We start from the raw sequence: 24,125 nt of genomic DNA, 5'->3' as shown, positions 1-24,125 counted from the left end.
GAGATTGCGATTTACCTCGGGTAGAAAAGGTGGCATCCATGAACTTGGTGTGTTTGGAGATTCTGAAAGCTTTTTGTCATTTTTTTAAATTTAAGAATTGTGATTGATTTTAAATAATTATGTTTTTAAGAGTAGATGATCCCGGGACACCTGCGTGGCTCAGTCGGTTAAGCGGCCAACTTCGGCTCAGGTCATGATCTCACAGCCCGTGAGTTTGAGCCCCGCGTCGGGCTCTGTGCTGACAGCTCAGAGCCTGGAGCCTGCTTTGGATTCTGTGTCTCCCTCTCTCTGACCCTCCCCCGTTCATGCTCTGTCTCTCTCTGTCTCAAAAACAAATAAATGTTAAAAAAAAAAAAAAATTTAAGAGTAGATGATCCCATTTTCATATAACTGTCATAGCTGTCATAGACTCACTGTGGTCATATACTGATTGTTCCCTTGGGCACATTCACGGGCACTAGTGAAACTGGGGAAATATTTACTTGGGTCCAGATGTGTCATTTAGTTGTCTTTTGCTTTTAGTAGATTATAAATTAGCAACTCACTGAGAAATTGGGAAGGAGAGAGATTGTGAAACTTTTAAATTTCGTATTATGAGGTAAACTTATTCCTGAATTAAAATTCAAAAATCTACTCTATCAGTAATCAGTATGTTCCTATTCAATTGGGAGAGAAGTAAACCTTCTTTTAAAAAATGTCAAAAGTAATAGGGGCACCTGGGTGGCTCAGTCAGTTAAACATCCAACTTCAGCTCAGGTCATGATCTCGCAGTTTGTGAGTTCAAACCCCGCGTCAGGCTCTGTGCTTACAGCTCAGAGCCTGGAGCCTGCCTCAGATTCTGTGTCTCCCTCTCTCTTTGCCCTTCCCCCACTCACACTCTGTCTGTCTCTCTCTCAAAGATTAAAAAAAATTTTTTTAAATGTCAAAAGTAATAATTCTCTGAAAGTAGGAAATATTTTTAACTTAATATGTAAATTGTGATTTTTTTCAGATATAAAGATTCATACCATGAAATTTGTACCATGAAAAAATTTAGAAATGATTCTGTTTTGAGGCATTCAAATTCTTTAGAATTTTAGAATCTTTCAAAAGATATTTCAGACCCAGCTTTTTTACTTTTTTAATCATGCTGTCCTCATGTTTTTGATTTTCAAGTTATCATAAAAAATTGCATAGGTCATCGGATTAATGTCCATAGACTTCTCAGAACAATGCACAAATATGATTTTGGGGAGAAGTTGTTAAAAAATTACAATATATATCTTGATATTTTTACTGATTTCCTCTTTAAGGTAAAAATATTTCCCAGTAAAAGTCCATGGCTTTATAGCAGATGTGATATTCAAGACATTAATTTTTATTATGGGGGTTATATTTTAAAAAGTGAAATATTGATGGAAAATATGAACTGCTTAACACATATATATGTTGCAGTTGCATAAGAAATATTTTATCAATGATTCCCCCTCATCCACACAAAGTAGGAATAAATCATTGACTAAATACATATGCCAAATGAAGTCTAGAGGAAAATACTGTGAGGTTTGAGAATGTACTCAAGGAGAAGCAGGTACATATTTTCTGAAACCACGATAGATACAGAGGCTTTTGAATTAAATTTAATTGAATATTAACAATTTGAATATATAACCTATTAAGAAATCATCTATTTGATGCTAATTGTTTAGTTTGTGGAATCTTCTGGCCTTCACTTATTTTCCCTCTCACTACTAGAATTTTTATCCGTACCTTAATCAAAGGGGAACAAAGGTGAGAAGATGAAAATGCTATAATTTTAATGTTTTTGGAGTCAAAATTGTCCTTTAGCCTACATTTTACAGAGTCCAGCTTGCTGCCATTAGCATGAGTTTACATGAACAGTACCTCACTGAAACAATGATTTCCCTGGGCAATCAGATCTAGGTTTCTTGTGTGCCTTCTTTTTCCTTTTAGATTGGATAAATGAGAATTAACAGTATTATAGACATGGCATTTCTTCCTGGTAAGCTATAATCACTATAAAGTGACTATATAATACAGATTTTTGAGTATTATTTGCACTGAAACTTTAAAAAATTACCATCTTAACATTTCTTCAGATAAAATGTATTTATAGTGGTTGTATCATAGGGGATATCAAATTGTAGAATTGCCATGTATCAGTGGCTGTAACAAAGTATGGTAGATTAAATACTATTTAATGCCATTCTGGAGGTGAGTAATCTGTGCAGGAGAGGTAGTTCTAAGCCAAGTGATTATTCAACAGCCTGGATCATATCTATCCTACTGCTCCCGTTAGGGAATTAGCCTCATTGGCATGGTTGAAACTGTCAGTGCCATGTGCACATCCCAAAGGGGCAGGAGAGGAAATTAAGGAAAAACAGCATCATGTGCATTGGTGAGAACTTTTGTGGACACAGCTAGCAGAGTGGGAGACTAGGGAATGGCTCTGGCTGGCTGGCTCCCTTCTAGTAATATGGAGGAAGGGAGAACTTTGGAAGACATATTAATAACCTAATGTAGTCCATTGTCTTGGCTTAATGTTATAAAATACCCTGAAGTGTGGTGCAAGAAGATAGATCCTTCCCTTCCTCCTCACTTCAAATATTTGTTGACTACCTATTGTGTACCAGACAGAAAAATGAAAGTTTGAAGTGAATATAAGTGGAGATCTATTATTATGCCAAAGCTGTGTCCATTTAGAAAATTGTATATACTTTTATATACTTAACATTAATTGTTCTGAGTAGTGTCATTTGGGGCCATGTTTTAGTTTGTCCAGACTATGACTACACATGTTCAGATTTTGTCTAGAATGATCCTCCTTTTAAAAACCTGACCTGTTCATTATATTCAAAGCTCAATGAAAAAAAAAAAAAAAAAAAAAAAGAAAACGTTTTGAATGGTTTTGCTTTCAAGCAGTTTATCTCACCTGAGCATTAATGACATTTGGAACTGGGTGTTTGTTGTGGTTGTTATAGAGAGAGACTGTCTTGTACATTGTACTGTGCTTTGCTTGCAGCAGCTCTGGTCTGTCTACTCACTAGATGCCAGTAGCACCTCCTCAGGGTGACAGCCAAAAAGGTCTTCCCCTTGGGGTACACAACCACCCCCATTTGGGAAACACTGCTGTAAAGTAATACTGGTCAAGGAAGTGCTATTCAAATACATTTCATTATAAGTACAACATCCGTTCATGATAAAAACTCTCAACAAAGTAGACTTAGAAGGAACATACCTCAAAATACCTTCTATGAAAAACCCACAGCTAAAATCTTATTCAATTATGAAAAAATTGAGAACTTTCCCCCTAAGATTTGCAATAAGACGAGGATGACCACTCCCACCACTTTCATTCAATATAGTACTAGAAGTCCTGGCCACAGCAATCAGATAAGAAAAAGAAAATGTATCCAAATTGGTAAGGAAGAAGTAAAACTTTCACTATTTGCAGATGACATGCTACTACATACAGAAAACCCTAAGATTCCACCAAAAAACTATTAGAACTGATCAGTGAATTCAGTAAGGTCACAGGATATAAAATCAGTGTACAGAAATCTGTTGGATTTCTATTCACTAATAATGAAATGGCAGAAAGAGAAATTAAGAAAACAATCCCATTTATAATTGCACTAAAAATAATAAAATGCCCAGGAATACACTTAACTAAGGAGGTGAAATACCTGTGCTCTGAAAACTATAAAACATTGATGAAAAAAAATTGAAGGCAACACAAAGAAATGGCAAGATGTTTCATGCTCATAGGTTGGAAGAACAAATATTGTTAAAATGTTCATACTACCCAAGCGATCTACAGATTTAATGCAATACCTATCAAAATACCAACAGCAGTTTTCACAGAACTAGAAAAAATAATCCTAAAATTTTTGTGGAACCTCAAAAGATCCTGAATAGCCACAGCAATCTTGAAAAGGAAGAACAAAACTGATGGTATCACAATCCCATATTTCAAGATAGCACAAAGCTGTAGTAATCAAAACAGAATGGTACTGGGGCACCTGGCTGGCTTAGTCAGAAGAGCATGTGACTCTTGATCTCCAGGTTGTGAGTTTGAGCCCCATGTTGACTGTAGAGATTGTTAAAAAAAAAAAAAAAAAAAAAAGGTACTGGCATAAAAATAGAAACATAGATCAATGGAACAGAATAGAAAACCCAGAAATAAACTCACAATTATATGGTCAATTAATCTTCAACAAAAGAGGCAAGAATATACAATGGTAAAAAAGTCTCTTCAAGAAGAGGTATTGGGAAAACTGGACCACTTCCTCACACCATACATAAAAATAAACTCAAAATGGATTAAAGCCATGTGAGCCCTGAAACCAAAAAAGAAAAAAAAAAAATTCCGAGAAGAGAGTATAGGCAGTAATTCCTCTGACATAGGCCATAGCAGCATTTTTCTATATAGGTCTCCTGAGGCAAGGGAGATAAAAGCAAAAATAAACTATTAGGACTACATCAAAATAAAAAACTTCTACACAGCAAATGAAACCATCCACAAAACTGAAAGACAACTGGAACGCCTGGGTGGTTCTGTCGGTTAAGTGTCCGACTTTGGCTCAGGTCATGATCTCATGGTTTGTGAGTTCAAGCCCTGTGTCAGGCTCGGAGCCTGGAGCCTGCTTTGGATTCTGTGTGTCTGTCTCTCTGTTCCTCCCCCACTTGCTGTCTGTCTGTCTGTCTCTTTCTCCCAAAAATAAACATTAAAAAAAATTTTAAAAACCCTGAAAGACAACCTGTGGAAGATATTTGCAAATTACATATCCAAAAAGAGTATCCAAAATATAGAAAGAACTTATACAACACAACACCAAAAAAAAAAAAAAAAAAAAAAAAAAAAAAAAAAAAAAAAAAAAAAAACTAATGAAAAATGGATAGAAGATGTGAACAGACATTTCTCCAATGAAGACACACAGATGGCTAACAGACTCATGAAAAGATGTTCAACATCACTCATCAGGGAAATGCAAATCAAAACCACAGTGAGGTATCACCTAATACCTGTGAGAATGACTAAAATCAAAGACACAGGTTTGGTGAGGATATGGAAAAAAAAAGCCCTTGTTCACTGTTGAGGGAATGCAGACTAGTGCACCCACTATGGAAAACAGTATATAGGTTCCTCGAAAAGTACAGAATAGAACTATGTTATCCATTAATTCTACTGGGTATTTACCCAAAGAATACAAAAACATTTATTTGAAAATATATATACATATATGTTTATTGCAGTATAATTTACAATAGGCAAATTATAGAAGCAGCCTAAGTGTCTATTGGTAGATGAATGGTGTGTGTGTGTGTATACATATATGTATACAATGGAATATTAGTCATAAAAAATGAAATCTTGCCATTTGCAACAACATGAATGAATCTAGAGGGTATAATGCTAAGTGAAACCACATGATTTCACTCAGATGTGGAATTAAAAAAAAAAAGACAAAAAACAAACTTTTAACTATAGGGACCAAACTGACGGTTACCAGAGGAGAGGTGGGTGGGAGGGATGAGTGAAATAGGTTATGGGGATTAAGGAGTGCACGTGTCCTGATGAGGACTGGGCGATGTATGGAAGTATTGAATCACTATATTGTACATCTGCAACTAATGTAACACTATATGTTAGCTATACTGGAATTAAAAAAACATACAAATACATGTCATTATGATACAATGATTTTTCTCTGAACTATTCTCCTTCAAAACTAAAAATTTGAAATGCCCATTTAAAAAATTTCATGAGTCTGAAAACACATCACATTTTATTTAAAATTCCATTATTAGTTTTATATGCAGAGATTAACTGCTTTACTTCTTAAACGAAAAAACCTAAGTAGTTGTATGGCTCAGTGATGGAATCTTCACATAGAACAAAGGCAATCGCTTTAAATAAAATAAAATCATTAGAATAATGCTACCTGTCTAGTTTTGAAAGCAGCTGCTGGTGTGCTACAGGGTACTGTGAGGCTTTTCCTCATATGACATGTCTGCTAAATTGTGATAAAAGAGTAACATTCTGGTTTCAGCTAAGTAAAACATGCGGCCTTTTGTATTTCAAAATTCTCCTATGATTGCAGGCAATTGATTGACCAAAACATACCCTTTTTGTGCTGTTCATTTTAATTAATGAATGAATTAATTTGCTGAGCAGAGCTGAATTCATGAAAACATAAATTGTTTCCCTTTCTGTCTGCTGAGATGAGGCCTTTGTTCCATATCTAGAGTAAAGGAAGAGGAGTTGACCAGATGTTGTGTTGTTTCTGCATGCAAATCGGTTTTCGTAAAATACAAATAGCTGATGATTGTTGAACAGCATTGTATTTTGTCCAGTAGGACAGACATAGGAGGCATCAATTTTGATTCTTTCAAGAAATTTTATTTTCCCTGATGAATTTACTATTAGTGAAGGAAAAAAAAAGAATGATAGGCAAAATAGTGCTTTTTTACATATTAAGAAATGAAGGTTGATGGTGCCATGAAAGCAAAGTGTTTATCACTGTCGTTTAATAAGTTACTGAAATCACTCAAGCAACATTTTCTTGCTGTTGCTATTAATAAATCATTAGGACATCTATGAGAACAAACTAAAGATAAAGCTTGTCCAGCTCAGCGATGTACCATTTGTTTTATGCTGGGTTTGGGATAGATTCAGAGTTATAAATGGGATGAAAACAGGAATATATATTTATACACTTCAAAGATCATAATTTGGGGGACTGTTCAATTAACAATTCCTCTTAAGAATTACTTCCTTGTTATCTGAGAATACAGGGTGTTCCTTTGAGGCATTCTGATAATATTTTGACCCCCTCCTCTTAATACTCAGTGGCGAAGGTACAGGTCATGTGTTCTTATAATTTCATTTGCTGTGTTTGATTAACTCCACGTCTTGATTAGAAGAGGGAGCAAGGATGTAAAGCAGGACTCAAAATTCTACCTTCTCTATGGTTGTGATTTTTTGGGGGAAGAAAGATAAGAAGTTTCAGCTTTCATCTTTCAGTTTTTGGAGTCAAAATGTAAATAGGTATTTAACAAATGGAATAAGAAAGGAAAATCTGTATTGTATAATTGAAATGATAATTTGAGCAGGGTGGGGATCTTTGAGAAGAAGGCAAAGGGGATCCCTGAATCCATTCATTCAAAAGATGTTTATGTCTTTAGACATGTCCTGGGTTTCAAGTGTGGTGAACAAGGGGCACGAATTCTTTCTCTTAGAGTCCAGTGGCAGAGAGTGACATTAAAACAATAAACCAAAACATCTAAGTACAAATTATGATTACTGAAGAAAAGAATGCCATGAGAAGAGAGATTGCACTAGATTGAGTCAGGAAAGTTCTCTCTGAGGAAGTGACACCTCCCTGAGTCTTGGAGGGGTATTACAAATCTAGCTGGAAGAAGACTCTTCTTACAAAGGGAGCAGCACAAAGACCCCAAGAGAGGAAGGAGCTTGGCAATTCATAGGAGCTGCGAAGTCAGAGAGCAAGAGAGAGAATTGCACAAGATCAGATATAGAGCTAGGCTGGGGCCAGACCATGCTGAAGGGTGAAGGCCATGATAAGGCCATTGAATCTTAACATCAGGGTAGCCACTGAAATGTTTAAGCTTGAGAATGCCAGTGATTTGATAGGATTTTCTAAAAGATCATTCTAATAGCACAATTATATTGCATTTTATTTTTTGTATTAAAACTTTTAATTTATTAAATGTAAATATTTACTGTAAGTATTTAAAATTTATCACCATTGTCAAGGGAAAGAATTTCAAAGGTCACCCGAGCTGCTAGGCAGGTGAATGTTTGCAGGAGAGCCAGAGTCAAGGCAGACTATCATAGTGGTTGTCTAAGAAATGTATTTCAGATGCTTATAATTATTGCCCTTTAAGAAGGAATGGAAAATGTGCTTGCTCATCACTTTTGTCACTTAGCAGTGAACAGTGTTTTTTTTTTTTCAAACTGTTAAGATAAGCTGATTATGGTTTTTTAATTAAGGTGTTGGGCACCTCAATTGATAAGGTAAGTTTTGCATGTGAAACTTTTTGAAAGGCAAAATTCTACCTTCAGTTTTACTTTTTCCAATCCAGTTCATCCCAGTTCAGTTTAGATTTGCACGTAAAATGAATTTTATAGTTAAAAGCCCTCTTCTGGGAGACCTTAAGATTTCTATATATTTCTAAAAACATTCTGTTATAAAATCAAATTCCTTTTTAACTTTTTCAAATAGGATTGGGTGGAGAAGCAGAAGATTGCTTCACATAGTGCTAAAAGTGACCTAGCAACAATAGAAAATGTTTCAACAGTGTCTGAATTTGTTCTCGAATGCGTCCATTTTGGCTTGTCTTTAATTTTTTTTTTTTAAACGTTTATTTTTGAGACAGAGACAGAGTGCAAGCTGGGGAGGGACAGAGAGAGAGGGAGACACTGAATCCAAAGCAGGCTTCAGGCTCTAAGCTGTCAGCACAGGGCTTGACGTGGGACTTGAACTCACTAACTGCGAGATCATGACCTGAGGAGAAGTTGGCCACTTAGCCAACTGAGCCAGCCAAATGCCCCCATTTTGCCTGTCTTAAGTGGACCATTGCAGGGCCTATGTTCACATGATTGCCTCCTACAAAAATAAAATACTAGATATGACAAGCTCTTCAACAGCCCCTAATACTTCTCGTGAAACTCTTCTAAGGAAAGCAAACCATGGATCCAGTTCTCTCTTAGTATCAAACACTGTACTGTGCACCTCACTCTTAGCAAAGTGGAGTTGCAGCTCCTACGGTCATTTGGTTTTAACGGGTTAAAATATTGCAGAGAGTAAACCCTGGGGAAGCTCTGAACTTATTCATAAAGGTCACAAAACATTGTGTATATTGAAGCCTGAGCAGTAATTTTTATGTACAGTAGAGAAGTTCAGATTCCAGGAGTTAGGGGGAAAGGACCATGCATGTGCTGATGTCTGGGCATTACAGCCATTCTTCCTGTAAGTTGGTTTTTAAATTCCTAGGTAAATGGGTGTGGGTGGATGCCTTGATACCACATCTCTCTGGCCTCAATGCACAGTCATGGATTTGTTTAAATTGTAAGGATTAAATAAGATAGTAGGCTGCAGCACCTAGCCCAGGTCTGGCACAGAGAGTCTTGAAAAACTATTTCTAGTTGAATCTCCATCTTAGTGGAAAGACTTGTCCTTAAACTTTCTCCACCTCTTCACACTTTGAAAGTTATAGGACAGATCTTGGTCACCTGCTTTGTGTCTCATAAAATGGGCGGTGCCTCTTATTTCCCAGGATGGAGCTCTCCTCAAGTGGGAGGGTACCTGATGGAAACTAAGGCAGATCTCTCTGTTACTTTCTCTGGAGAGCAAGCCTAAAGCAGGTAGGAAAGTAAGTGGGTGCTGTGAGTCCTGAGTGCTTGTGAGAGCAACTTGGAGACAGAGAAGTGATTTGTCAGGTTTGGCAAGAGAATGTTTTCTAAAGCAGAACTACTCCCACCCCCCAGGAGGGCTTAGGAATTTGGAAAGCTTCTAAAATGTATTGGGAATTGGATAATAAGTATTATTTTTTAAAGTGACTTTTTAAGTGTGTAGGAATGGCATGATAAACATATTAGACCTATGAATTATAAATCCTTACTCTTTGGCTTGCTGGTCTATCCCCCCATCTTCTTATTTAGGCGTCATATTCTTGATTATGTTAAATCTTTGATTTTTAGTGGCGTTATTAATTTTGCAGGAATAATTCTGTTTGCAACCACCTCTGTTCACAGCCACATAAAAGTGAAAAGAGGGAGGTGGTTCCATCTTCATAAACTAAAACAGTTTCTTTTCTACGACCGCCTTCCTCCACCTTGTAGAGGGTTAGGCAGTAGACAAACTGAAATCACGAAAAGGGACAGTTTCATTTGGTGTATGTTGCTCAGGACTGGTGAGGTTTGCTGCTGTTTCCAGTAGGCTGAAGTTGAAGTGGGACACATGGAGATGAAATGAGGCGTAACATTGTGGGGTTTTTATTATGTGCCACTTCACATGTTCTATCTCCTCTCATCTCCGTGAAATCCCGAGATCGTGATCATACCCCACTTTACGAATGGACAGACAGACTCAGAATAAGCCATTTTCTGTCTGACTCCTAACCTTGACTCACCATTCCTCTGCTTCAAAGGCAACATTAATGTAACTAGAGCTGGTCGACATTCATGGATTCTTTCCTTTAAATGCTGTGAATTCCCAGAACATTCCCCACACACCTGTAATCAATTGCAAATATTAAAAGCTGCACAGAAATTGAAGCTGCAGAGAAATTGTTAGACAGTCTTCAATGTTTAATCATTCATTTGCTGTTCCCTCCCTATTGACTGAAGGTAATTACAAACAGAAGGAAATCCTGCAAGACTTCTCAGATCATATTGAATGGCAATTACGATAATGCAGAAGAGCATCATTGATTTTTTAATGTTTTCCTCTTGCTAGTTGTCATACCAAGTACAGAAAAATTTGTACTTCTCTGTAATTAGGATATTCTTATCTTCTGGAAGAGGACACACTGGGACATTTGAATGCTGAATGCCCCAAATTTAAGGAAATGAAGATTTTGGGGTGTCTGGGTGGCTCAGTTTGTTGAGTGTCCAACTCTTGATTTCAGCTCAGGTCATCATCCCAGGGTTGTGGGATCGATCCCCATGTTGGGCTCCGTGCTGAGAGTGGAGCCTGCTTGGGATTCTCTCTCCCTCCCTCCCCCACTTGCTTTCTCTTTCTCTCTCTGTTCCTCTACCCCTCTCCCCTGCTTTCTCTCTCTCTCTCAAAAAAAAAAAAAAGAAAAAAAAAAGGTGAAGATTTATAAAATGGACGAAGATGCAATAGTCAAGGAACTGCACTTCCTGTCTTTATTTTCCCACATTTTATTCATTATTAAATCTGTCTCTTGTTAAATTTTTTTGACTTTTTTTGATATTTGATCTTTTTTTTGTTTTGTTTTCATTTGCATCTGAATATGGCAAGTGGTAAAATGAGTCAGAAATTTAGTTTGGTTTTCATGAAAGGCTGTTGTACTGATTTCCTTGAGTTATTTTATTTATTTATTTATTTATTTATTTATTTATTTTATTTTATTTTATTTTCAGCAAGAGTTGCATGCTCTACGCACTGAGCCAGCAAGGCACCCCTAAAAAGATTATTTTAAAAATTAAAAAAAAAAATTTTTTAAGCGTTTATTTATTTTTGAGAGAGAGAGGGACAGGGTGTGAGTGGAGGAGGGGCAGAGAGAGATGGACACAGAATCTGAAGCAGGCTTCAAGCTCTGAGCTGTCAGCACAGAGCCCAACACAGGGCTCAAACTCACAGCCTGTGAGATCATGACCTGAACTAAAGTCAGATGCTTAACCAACTGAGCCATTCACGCTGCCCTTTAAAAAGATTATTTTAAGTAGACCTCTAAATAATCCCTAAAAATTAATTTGGAGTTGACAATGATTTTCTATGGATGAGACTCTTTCCATGAGTGACTGGAGATAAATCTTTCAAAGACCCTCTGGAAGGTGCATTAGACTTCCTCCTGTAGTGTCTTGACAGAATAAGACCACACTGGTGTATTCAGAAGAAACTTTCCATCATCTCTGATTGGCTGTATCAGAGGTTGCACGCATTTTTGTGCCTGTTTGGGGGATGGTAATAAGATGTGTTTGGTGTGGAGAGCTGATAGGTAGCACAGTTAACCAAAGAACTTTAGAAACCCTTAATGGGAATTGTTAATAGGTTAAATTCTTAATGAGTTTAAATTTCAAACAGTTGAGGATTGAAATTCACCGTAGGCTCTGAGGTAGGAAAGGATGTGACAAAAACAGTGTTTAAGGGAGCTTATGTTAACCACTTTTGAAAGTAGATTGACAGGAAAAGGGAGAGAAGGGATCTGAGGAGGCAATTATAGATGACATTTATTAAAGTACAGGTTCTGTAAAAGTCTGAATTCTGGGTGATGGCTCTGAATGGAGGTGATCTGCTATTGGGGAGTATTATAAGGACTTGAATAGATGGAGAGGAGATTGTGAATAACAAAAATAACAAAAATAACAAAAATGTGAGATAACAATGTGAGATAACAAGTCCTTTAAAAAGGACTTGAATAGATGGAGAGGAGATTGTGAATAACAAAAATAACTCCTCCAGCGTAAGAGCACATTATTTTCTAACTCGTGACAGCAACCGGTAATTTCTAAAGCAATTTCAGTGTCAGCGTATAAACTCTTTATTTTGAAAGGATATTGTGTTTAGGCCCCATGTGAATTCATAGTTAAATAATTCAGCATCAGCTGCAGTTCTCCCAATAGCTTTTTAGTGCTAGTCCTTCAACATTCACCCAACAGATATTTATTGAGTACATTCTATCATGCCGGGTGCTGGTCACCGGGAAGAGACTGTAAGCTAGACAGTCCCTGCACTCATGGGACTTATTCTGTAGGAAAGGGGCTAGCCATGACTAGTACGTCCCATTCGTGATAAGTGTAGCAAAGGACACTAAGAATATGTACCATAACCAATATTTTTCTAAGACCCACCAGGGAGGGCCATGTAAAAATAGGACCAAAGTAGGAATACTAATAAGTTAGCAAATATTAACATTTTTAATGTGTTTAATAAAAGGACAATAACTGTGTTTCTCTGGTTTACTCCTTACCTACGGTGTGTCCCTAGATTTTGTGCAGCTACCCCTCCAAAAGTTGTTTCTTTTTGTGTATCTGCTGCTATGCTTTGTCTCCTGCTCTTTCCTTCCATACAGAAGGTGGCCTCATGCATTTCTTGCTTTTCAGATTGTTAGTCTCCACTATTTACCATTATTGGTTTATTCGAGATTACAAAGCAGTGCTATGTGTACAACTGACTTTATAGAGTTTTTTAAAGCCCCGTTTATTACTTATATATATTCTATTTATTAATTACCAACTCTGTAGTGTTCTGCCACAACCTTGATGGGGGTTAGGCAAGTTGAAAACAAAGGTTGTGTTTTTCTTTAAAATGAATTCTTTCCCAGGGAGTTCTGTGTTTACTCACAAAAAGAGAGCCCCTGGGAGTATTTTCCCTCTAGGAATATTTGAGTCTTGTGATGAATACTCTAAGGTTCTAACCTGTGGTCCTCTCTTCTAGAGAGGAGAAAAAGGATGCAAAGGTAATGGCATGCTCCTGCTTTGTCATCTGTTGCTATGCTACTAACCCAGTCCAAGGCTTAATGACTTTAAACAACATCATTCATTTATTTTGCTCACAGATCTGCGATTTAGGCTGGGCTTGGTGGAGACAGCTCACTGTGTGTACTTCATGTGGCAGTGGGGGTTCTACTTCCAAGATGGCTGTCTCATGCTGGCTGTCTGCAAGGAGGTCTGCGGGGACTGTGGCCTGGGGCCTTGAGTTCCTCTCCACTTCTTCCACTCGGGCTTCCTTGTCACAAAGTGGCTGGGATCCAGCAGTGAGCATCCTCAGAGACAGGAAATAGAATCTGCCCGTCCCTTAAATCTGGATCACAAAGTTACTTGGCATTGTATTCAATCCATCAAGCAGTCACTGGGCAAAGATTCAAGGGGAAGAGATAGAGACTTGACCACGTGGAAGGAGTGTCAGAGAATGTGGTGATAATGTTTTTACAACTCCAGAAAACTGCTACTTGTCATTTACGGAGGCTTATCTGCCAGGAGTGCTATTTAGCACTGGACATGATCTCATTTAATCCCCACCAGCCTCCCTTGAAGGAGATAGTATTGTTCTCTCACTTTCAGACTCATGGCTAAGCAACGTGTTCTGTGTCACCCAGCTGACAAGTGGGGAGCCAGAACTTGGACCCAGGCCTTGCTGACTCCAAATGCATCTTCTTAACCACTCTGCTATATAATCTCGTGGAAGAGAGCTATGTAATTGCTACCAAGTCTAATGCAAGACAGGTTTGTGTGTAAGGGTAAATCACAGATGAAAGGGTTGTAGTGAAGATGAATTATGGATGCCTTCTGGGAAGAGGTGGCATTCCAGGAGTCTTTTAAAGAATGAGTGCATTAATAACCGGACGGTGAGAAGTGGATATGCGTCCGACAGGCAGCATGAGCACAGGATCCGTGTGTGCTCTGGGCACAGTGAGAAAGTAAGAGGGCCTGGAGCACAGGGTGATGGAGCAGGAGATAGGCCAGGCTTCGTCAGGGGGTTTTTGAATGCCAGGCTGAAACATCTGTGTACCTAGTATGATGGGGCAGAGTCCTTCAAGATTTTTAAACAGGAGAATGGACTAACCTGAGGCATTGGTTCTTAAACTGTTTTCCAGACAAGGTGTATCAGCATCACCTAGGAACTTGCTAGAAATGTAAATTCTTAGACCCTCCCCCCCCCCCCCCCCCCCCCCCCGACAAACTGACTCAGAAACTCCGAGGGTAGGGCAGAGTAGTCTGTGGTTTCACACACCTTCCAGGTGATTCTGATACGTGCCTCAGTTTAAGAACCACTGATCTGAGGGATGGTCACTTGTAAAAAAGCAGGTGTGTTTATGTAACAGCATCAGGTTACTCTTAAAATCCCTATTGCTGATGAAAATCCCTGAAAGCTGGAAAGGCTTTCTGCTCAGTAAGCAGAATGGCCAGCAAATGGGTGGCTGATGGTGGTTCTAGTTGTAAAGAGATTTTGATGAGGAAAAGGCAGCCAATGGCTGATCTCAGAACAGCTTCTCCAGAAGCCATCATTAAGTGCCTCAAAGTGACTCAGTCCAGACATGCTCTCAAAGAAGCCTGTGGAAATAGTGCCATAAAGGAGCTTGCTTGAATTTTTGGATTAAAATAAAATGTCAATTATTAAGACATTTAAAACCGTGTGCAATATTCTGTTACAGTTGATGTAATTTTTATTTACTTCTTACACCCCTAATTGTTCCACAGAGGATTTGAGGTGGCTTACAAGGATAAAAACAGCAAAATGGAAAAATAGGAGTGTGTGAAAATCAAGATTTAGGAACGAGAACAGTGGTTTACAAACCTTGTAGTTATAAGATCCTTTCTTCTAATGAAATCTTGAGGCCCAGTACATAAAACTGAGACTGACCCACTGAGTTGAAGCAAAATTTGGGGCTGTAGGCTTCCTGATAGGGAAAATAAAACAGGACCAGATGCGAGATACCAGATTTGTGTTGTTAAGGGAAACAGCATGGCAGTTACTTCCTCAGGGAAGGCAAACTCCTGGTACCGAGGTCTAAAATTTTTGTTGTGCTCCTTCAAATTGGAGGTGTTGCAGAATGTGTTGGGTTTTTGTTTTTTTTTTAAACAATATCCACACACAGTGTGATAGCTGGGTGTGTATTATCCAAGGACATAAGTGGGAGGCAGAACAGAGTAGCTGGGGTGAAGGCGAAGTGTGTAGGGTGGTGGTGAGGGGTGGGCAGGACAGCGTGGTTTTAAATGCACAGCTTTCTGATGCTCTGCTGTGAACTAGGCAATCATCAGGTCCTCTAAATAAACAGATGGGCTGTGTGACCTTCAAACCATTTGCCAGTGTGATCTCCTATCATTTCCTGTGTTCCTTGTTTAATTAGTTTATGTGCTCGTTTTTTTAGACTGAACAAGTATATCACTTATATCCAGATATGGTTAGGCCAAGCAGTAGCTATAAAAACTTGAACATGGGACCAAAACACACTTGTGTACAAAATGAGAGTTGATGTTAAATAATTTTGGCTTTTAACACTTTTTCTAAGAATGTACAATGGCTGCCTGTGACAAACGTTTTTTATGAATTTGTGAATATACTCTGCAGTTTAAGTACTGTTAGTTGACATTAAGCATTTTCCTATAGCCCTGTAATAGTTCTGCGAAACATCTCGTCCAATCAAGATGCTTCAGTTTGGAAGTTCATCAGTTTGAAAGCTTAACAGTTTTCCACATGCTTGACTTGGTACTTTCCAGCTCCTTTTATTGTCCTACTCCTCGTGCTTTGCAAACCAGTTTATGCCACATTTTTTCTGGTGCACCTCAAATGGTTTAAAATGTTACAAGCATTTTGATAGCCCTGTAATACAAAATGTTGTTATTCATTTGTTTCTTCCTGCCAGTGAATTGTATGTTGATTTTTTATATGGCCTTGTTGCTACTTTCTGTGGTGTCTCTAAGTGGATAGTGTGTTTTTAAAATGTATCTAACCAAGTATAATTTATGATAAACACTCACTGCCATTTTTAGTTCATTGCAGGTTACGCTACCCTTTTACAATGAGAGTATTCTTAATCCTGAGACAATATTAAATTATATAGGTATCTGTTCAAGAAAAAAAATGTCACTATACAAGAAACTAGCTTTTATATCTTGATACATTTAACCAAGGAGTGAACATTATCAGATAGCAATAATAATGGAGAAGCTTTTTAAGTTTTATTAGTAAAAAAAATTGTTTATGACAATTGAAAATTTAAACTTTGTGAAATGTAACAATTTTCCTCTATGGGCTATTCAAATGTCTCATTAGTCTTTGCCTTAACTTTGCAGATAGCATTGTGTGATGCTTTAAAGTCACAGCTTTTTAGAAATTTTTTACATGATTTATAAGACCCATGGGGATTACTATTTCTCTGTGGCTGTTTTCCTTACTAATAACTGAGTTCTAATCCTTCCTGTACCAGAAAATTATACTACTTTTTCCTAATGGATACATGTATTACTGTATTGTAAAATTTTGACTTAAAAGTTGACCCATAATATTACCACCAAACAGAGTTGTAACTAGGTTATTTCAATACCATTTTCTATTCTCCATTTTTTAATCAAGCATTTTAAGTATTTTTAGTGTTTTGAGTGTTCATAAATTGTAGCCTTGTTGACTGGCTGTATTTCATATGGTTGAAGAACTATAACCTAATTACTTTTCTATATTCTCTCATCTGCTGTTTTTCTGTTAGCTATGTAAAGGGACGGTTTTCAAAATACTTAACAGCAGAAATCACAGAGGTACCAGTGAATCAAAAAGGATGCCTAACTAACCGGGATAGATGACATCCGTTACACCACCTTGATGCATACTGTCTGACCAAGAGTTTTTCCTATGGGTATCTTTTAGAAATGTTTTAGCTTAGAAAGCCTTCTAAGGAGATGCACAGCACATTCAAATGCATTTGCTTGTAAAAATCTATGTCGTGTTAATGCATATTGAGAACACCTGCTAATGATTTTAGGCTGACCTATTCATATAGCATGAAACCTGTAATTTAAGTGGGAATGGTTTTAAACGACATAATTTACGAAGAATTTTAACAGTTATGTTATTTAACATGTATAATTTCCCCTAATTATTAAAGCAATAAATGTTCTTTGTAGAGTATCTTAAAAAGGCACAAAAAGATATTCCCATCATTCAGAAGTCACCCTTTTTCTCTGCATAAAAGGGAATCTCTCAAAAGAGGTTCATGCTCTACATAGTAATTTGGGCAACCTGTTTTCATAATACATTGTAAACATATTGCCAGATGCTCTTAAACATTGTGGTTTTTAATCACTGCACATTATGGATTTAACATGAAATGTCAGTGGTCGGAAATGCCACCATCTTAGATCTCATGAGGTACCGTTGCAGTTCCTTCTTTGAAGATTCCCCCCCCCCCACCCCGCCCCCAATTCCCTGGGTCTCTCAGTTTGCCCAGTTCACTTGGCAAAAACCAGATACATGTTAAATTCAACTCTCTGCCTCATTTCATGCCCACACAAGTGGGGCTCTACAGGCTGGAGAGGCTCAACCTGGCTGGTTGGTCTCACTTTAAATTCATAGGTGTATCCTCTTATGGGCCCTTTGTGCTGGGTGGCAGTTATATCACATTTCTTAACACTTGACTCACCTGTTCCCCTAGATTGTTTCACGTTTCTTCTGTTTTTTTTTTTTTTTTTTTTTTAAACGTTTATGTATTTTTGAGACAGAGAGAGACAGAGCATAAACGGCGGAGGGTCAGAGAGAGGGAGACACAGAATCTGAAACAGGCTCCAGGTTCTGAGCTGTCAGCACAGAGCCCGATGCGGGGCTCGAACTCACAGACCGCGAGATCATGACCTGAGCCGAAGTCGGCCACTTAACTGACTGAGCCACCCAGGCGCCCCACGTTTCTTCTGTTTTATGAGACCTTCCTTCACCTCCTCCCTTTGCTTCATTCTCAGCTGCTTTCAATTTCACTGAGAGCCAGAAGCAATCCGAACTTCCATGTTCTGTCACGGTCATCTCCGTTCACTGGTATCTGTACCACATACTCATATCTCCTCTCACTGAGGGCAGACTTCTGGGCTCAGGCTCCCCTGGCCACTGTACACCTGATTCTTTACCTTCTCGAATATTCAGGGACCTCTTCAGCAATTATCCCCCTTCTGTGTCACCTCCCCCCCGCCCCATTACAGCAAACCTCCTTGAAATAGTTGTCTACTAGCTGATGCCATCCCTTGTTCTTCCTTTCTCCCTTGGTATTAATCTCATCAGCTTTTTTTCTAACACTATCCCAACTAAAAGTCAATCCATTCTTGTAGTTGCCAGGAGAAGAAAACAAAACAACTTGGAGTAAGACTTAGTTCCTCTTTTTTTCCTATACCTACATCCAACCTCTCTGCAAATCTGGTTGGCTCTGCAAGATGGAGTCTGACTGCTTCTGTCCATCTCCACTGACAGTAATCTGTTTTGGTTCCTGTTGTTTGTCTAGGTCCATTTGGGCAGCTGTCACAAAAATGCCATAGGTTGGGGGACTTTAACAACAAACATTTCTCACGTTTGTGAAGGCTGGGAAGTCGAAGATCAAGATGTTGGGTGAGAGCCCACTTCTTGGTTTATGACCCTACATGGTAGAAAGGGGCTAGGGAGCCCTCCCATTCATGACGATTCCACCATCTTCACCCAGTCACCTCCCAAAGGCTCTGCCTCCAGATGTCATCACCTTGGGGATTAGGTTTCAACATATGAATTTTAGGGGGACACAGTTAATAGCACTACTCTAACAAAATTATCACAAACTTAGTGGCTTAAAAGCAACACAAATTTATTAGCTTACACTTCTGGAGGTCGGAGTGTTAAACGGGTCGTCAGGGCTCAGTTCCTTCTAGAGGGTTTGTTGGAGAGAATGTTCCTTGTCCTCTCTAGCTTCCAGAGGCTGCCTGTGTTCCTTGGCTTGTGGTCCCTTCCTCTGTCTTTAAAGCCAACTGCATAGTAAGTAGTTTCTCCTCCCTCCTCTCCTTCCATAATCACATCTGCTTCTGACACTTCTGCTTCTCTCTTTCAAGGACCCACATGACTATATTCAGCTCACCCACATGATCTTGGATAAGCTTCCTATCTCAATATCCTTAACTTAACCCTATCTCCAAAGTCCCTTTTGCCAGGTAGGGTAATCACAGTTTCCAGAGATTAGGACCTCCTTGGGCATAATTATTCTATCAGCTGAAACCCTCTTGCCTGGGTTGTTTCAGCAGCTTCCTAACTGGTCCCTCACTTCTGCAGTGGCCACACCATAGTCTGTATTCTCCAGAGCGGCTAGAGTGCTCCTGTTACAACAGGGTATGTCATCTCTGAGGCAGTGGCCTTTCAGTGACCTGAGGGCTACATGGTACCCCTGACTCCTATCTCTACTGTTCTCTCCTAGTCCCCCTCTGCTTGTTACTCTGTAGCCCTGCTGGCCCCCTTGCCTGTTCCAGTTTTGGGGCTCTTGCATTTGTTTTCCCTGCCTGGAAAGCTCTTCTGAATGGACCTGTGGCTCTCTCCCTCCCCTTTGTAGGTCTTTGCTGCAATGTCATCTTCATGAGGCTTTCCCTGACTGTCCTATTTTAAATTCTCACCACTGTCCATATCACATGCAGCCCTGTCCTCCTTTCTTGCTTTCTTTAGTTCCATTGCATTTATTACCATTTCATATGCTATGTATTTTTATATGCTTAACATATTTTCATGTTTGTTTTTGTTTTCCCACGAGGATATAAACTCTGAGGGCAGGGATTTTGTTTTGTTCACTGTTACTGAATGAATGGATTTAGATTGACTCCAAATTGTCCCCTGTGAAATACAGATGCATTTTTTTAAGTGCTTAATTCTTTTTGAGAGAGAGAGAGTGAGAGAGACAGACAGAGGATCCGAAGTGGGCTCTGCGCTGATAGAGAGCCCATTGCGGGGTGAATCCATGAACCATGAGGTGATGACCTGAGCCCAAGTCAGATGCATGTGATTTCTGGTGGGGAAGAAGTTCTACCAAAATGCCTTAGCTTTGTATTTGAGATTTACTTTATCCTTGGAGACATGTCGATCCTTTTAGGGTCCTGAGGCTACCACTACTGTGACATTTGATATTTGAGGGTTGCTATTCTCTCATTAACTTTCTGGCACAAGTGGGTGTAGAGGGCTCTTCATTCTCTGTAGCAAAACTGGGACAAGGCGGAAATGTTCCGGAAGACTTAAGGAAAGAGTGAAGATGAAAGGAAACTGAAGACCTTCTAAGTCCAAGAGATCAAAACAATTTTTGTAATAACAGTAGACATTATTATCTTTTTCCACTCTCATCCTGTCCTGAGTATAGATGGGAGTATTCCAGAGCTGATGTGACATATGATATTGCAATAGATGAAATGAAGAAGCAGATAGGATAATCTGGCTATTTTCTATTAAGAAGGATATTAGAGCAATTTGCAGAAATATAAAATAATGCCATTTTCTCACTTTGGTTTGGAAACTGTAGTGATTTTTTCCATAAGACATGTTTATGTTAACATGCAGTGGATTTACTGTTTTGAAATAAGTTAGTAGATTTAAGTTTTCTCAGTTTTAATTTAAAAAAAATTTTTTTAGTCTTTATTTTTGAGAGAGAGAGAGAAAGACAGGAGAACAGAGAGAGAGAGAGAGAGAGAGACAATCCGAAGCAGGCTCCAAACTCCACGCTGTCAGCATAGAACCTGATGCAAGGCTCAAACTCATGAACTGCAAGATCATGACCTGAGCCGAAGTCGGATGTTTAACTGACTGAGCCACCCAGGCACCCCTCTCGGTTTTAATTTCTGATAAGATAAATGGCAACAGCTATAATCCACATAAACAAGTTATTTGGCTCTTTAATAATTTTTAAGAGTAATCCTGAGACCAAAAAGTTGGAGAACTGCTGGTTAGATAATTGGCTTTTGAAAAATAGCTTGCTCATGTTCAGCTGTGTCCTGCCTACACCCATTGTTCCTCTGGACCCCGCACTGAGCAGTCTCAATTACTTAGCATTCATCCTCATAATTCACATTTCCTGCTGGAAAACACAGCTTTCCCCAGTGGCAATGGAAATAATTGCCCACAGGAGAATTCCAGACTGCTTTCCAAAGAGCTAGAACCATACTCTGCCACCGAAGCAAGTGATAACCATGTAAGATGACCCTGCACCGTCCCAGGGATGTGCTTATAGATTATGCACCTGTGTGATAATAGTTTACATGTGTGAGGAGGTCATTGTTGGGGGGGTGGAAAGGACTTATTTATTCATTTTTGATCTTGTGGTGTGCCTGACCCCACTGTGATGCTGGGGGATCCTGATGGGAATCAGGAATAGCCCTTCTCCCTTGATTCGTTGACAAAAGGAGTTGGTTGTGACCCAGGGTTCTATTCTTCACAAAAGATAGTTTTTTCCATCTAGGCTATTTCTGGAACTAGAAATGTTTCAAAAGCCTGTGGGTTCAATAAACTTGTGTTGCTTAGTTATGGTATTGTGCTTTTCAGTCTTCAAAACCTTTAAAATATGCCCTGTTTATGAAATGTATGAACAGGTGTTCCTGTATGTATGTGTATATATTTGTGTGTACATATATACACATACACATGTATAATGTGTGTGTTAATTTTTATACTCTACATAACTTAGAGTGAAACTTTCGGAATCAGGAGAATAGGTTGAGTTGTAACTTTAGAAGTTGAGATTAATTAGATTTGATGATTTGGTCAATGTAATTTGTTATTGGAGTTAATTATCATAAAAATATTTGATGGGTAAAGGCTGTTTTTAAAACCATCTTCGGGTGATTTCGTAGAAGTAAAGATGTGTTACTCGGTGGGACCTGAGGTATTGTGCTATGGATGACAAACTGAGGTATGGTAGAGTGGGCTGTGTGGCTGGGGTCCAGTCACTAACAGGGCTGGAGTGGAAGGTAGAACTAGGACCAGGCTCCGCTTTGCCATGTGACTCCTGAAGTCAGAGGTTTGACCTTAGTTCTTCTCGAGACAGAAGTAGCATTTTTATTACACTAACTGTGTGGCTAGAATGCTCATAAGAGCACTTTAGTAAGAGTAAAGTGGGGGGACCTACGTAGCTCAGTTGGTTAAGCATCTTAGTTCAGCTCAGGTCATGATCTCGTGGTTTGTGGGTTCAAGCCCCACGTCAGTCTCAGAGCCTGGAGCCTACTTCAGATTCTGTGTCTCCCTCTCTCTGTCTGCTCCTCCCCGGCTTACGCTCTCTCTCTTTCCTCCTCCCTTCCTCTCCCTCCCCTTCTCTTTCTCTCCCTCCCTCTCCCTCCCTCTCCCTCCCTCTCCCTCCCTCTCCCTCTCTTTCTCACCCTCTCAAAAGTGAATAAACATTAAAAAAAATAAAAACAAGACTAAAGTGTTTGGATCCCCTTAAAACGAATAACCTACTAGCACATTAAACATAGTGATTTGTCACGTTATAAGTGTGTTGAAGTATTTCATTTATTGTGATCCCTTTAGCTGTTATTAGAGGATTTTACTAACCTACAAGATGCTCTATTAAGGCAGTTCTGTGATATTAATACAGAGCTTTGGAACTAAGTCCAGACTTTGCCTTTATTAGCTGTGAGACTTTAGGAAATGTCTTCCTATTCCTTAAATCTTTTTACCACTTTGACAAATGGGGTATAAATAACCATCTTAATATGGTTGCCAGGATTTAATGAGGTTACATATGTAAATTCTAATAGTAATAGCTAATGGTTACCTGGCTCTCATGATGTAGACAGGGTGAGGGGTTGGGGGAACATATTGTGGGAAAAAATTACTAATCGTGATGAGATTTTGTACCAAGAGAATAATAGGTAGGTTCTTAGTTTAGGTAGGTGTTTAGAGAAGGCCTTAAAATGAATTTTAATGTTTCTCTGGGAAATGACCATGAACCTGTGGAAATTGCATTTTGGAGGATTTTTTTTAAAGCTCCCATTTGGAATGTTCACATACATTATTAAGCAAAAATGTAGAAAACTCTTTAAAGAAGTGAAGAAATTCTGAATAAAATGATACAGTGCTTCCCAGCTGCTACATAAATGCGTATTATTAAAAAGACTTATAAGAACAAGTCTAGAGAAGTAAGTCCTGAAATCTTTATCCTAATTCAGGTTTCTCTCAGTATCTTATATGCCACTGTTTTCATTAATATTTTTGTAAGGGCAAAATCAAAGGCGATATATAATAGTTGAACCCCTGAAATGAATGAAATAGTACATTTTTCAAGCTAGATCACATGTTAAATAGCTGATCATTTTTTGAGGGGGAAAAAAAAAGATTGAATTCAGATCTATAAATCCTTTTAATAAGTAGGACAGTTTTCAAAGATTGGGCCTGTGATTAATGCAGAATTAACATATGTTAATGAATTTTTAAAATTCTTCCTGTTCCTTCGGTAATGATTGAATAGTGTATAAGGAAAAGGATTGCCTGTGGTCCAAGGTATGCCCTCAAACAAGACATCAGATATCACATACAGCTATTTTAATAATAATGTTAACATTACACACCATACTCATGTTTTGTGCTATGTATTCTTCATAACATGCTCCGTTTTACTAAATGGGAAACTGGAGCCACTGTTAACTCTCCAGTTGTCTTAGTGGCTGAACTCTGGTCTTTAGGCTCAGAGTCTAGTCTTTTCCCATTTCACCATGATTGTTGCTAACACCAAGAATGGACTGTGATGCTTGGAGGATTTGTAGAAAGCATTACACTTTGCTACTGAGCAACTTGTTAATGTGGTACTTACCTCTAGGTTGAATCTGTGTATCTCCCCTCAGGAAATTGTATCTCTTAGGCCAATATTCCAGTTATCTATTGCCACATCACAAACTACACCCAAATTTCCTGATTTTAAATAATGATTTGTTCCTGTCATCGTCTTCATAG

General features: G+C 38.6%; 1 protein-coding gene across 4 annotated transcripts in view; it reads left to right on the top strand.

Moving 5' to 3' along the window:
* CTTNBP2 (cortactin binding protein 2) overlaps window positions 1–24,125 on the top strand; it is a 147,615-nt gene that overhangs the window by 14,602 nt on the left and 108,888 nt on the right. The gene's annotated exons all lie outside the window — the stretch shown is intronic.

The sequence above is a fragment of the Panthera uncia genome, chromosome A2 (genome assembly GCF_023721935.1).
Source record: "Panthera uncia isolate 11264 chromosome A2, Puncia_PCG_1.0, whole genome shotgun sequence".
Lineage (NCBI taxonomy): Eukaryota > Metazoa > Chordata > Mammalia > Carnivora > Felidae > Panthera > Panthera uncia.
This window is presented reverse-complemented; position numbering and strand designations above follow the sequence as displayed.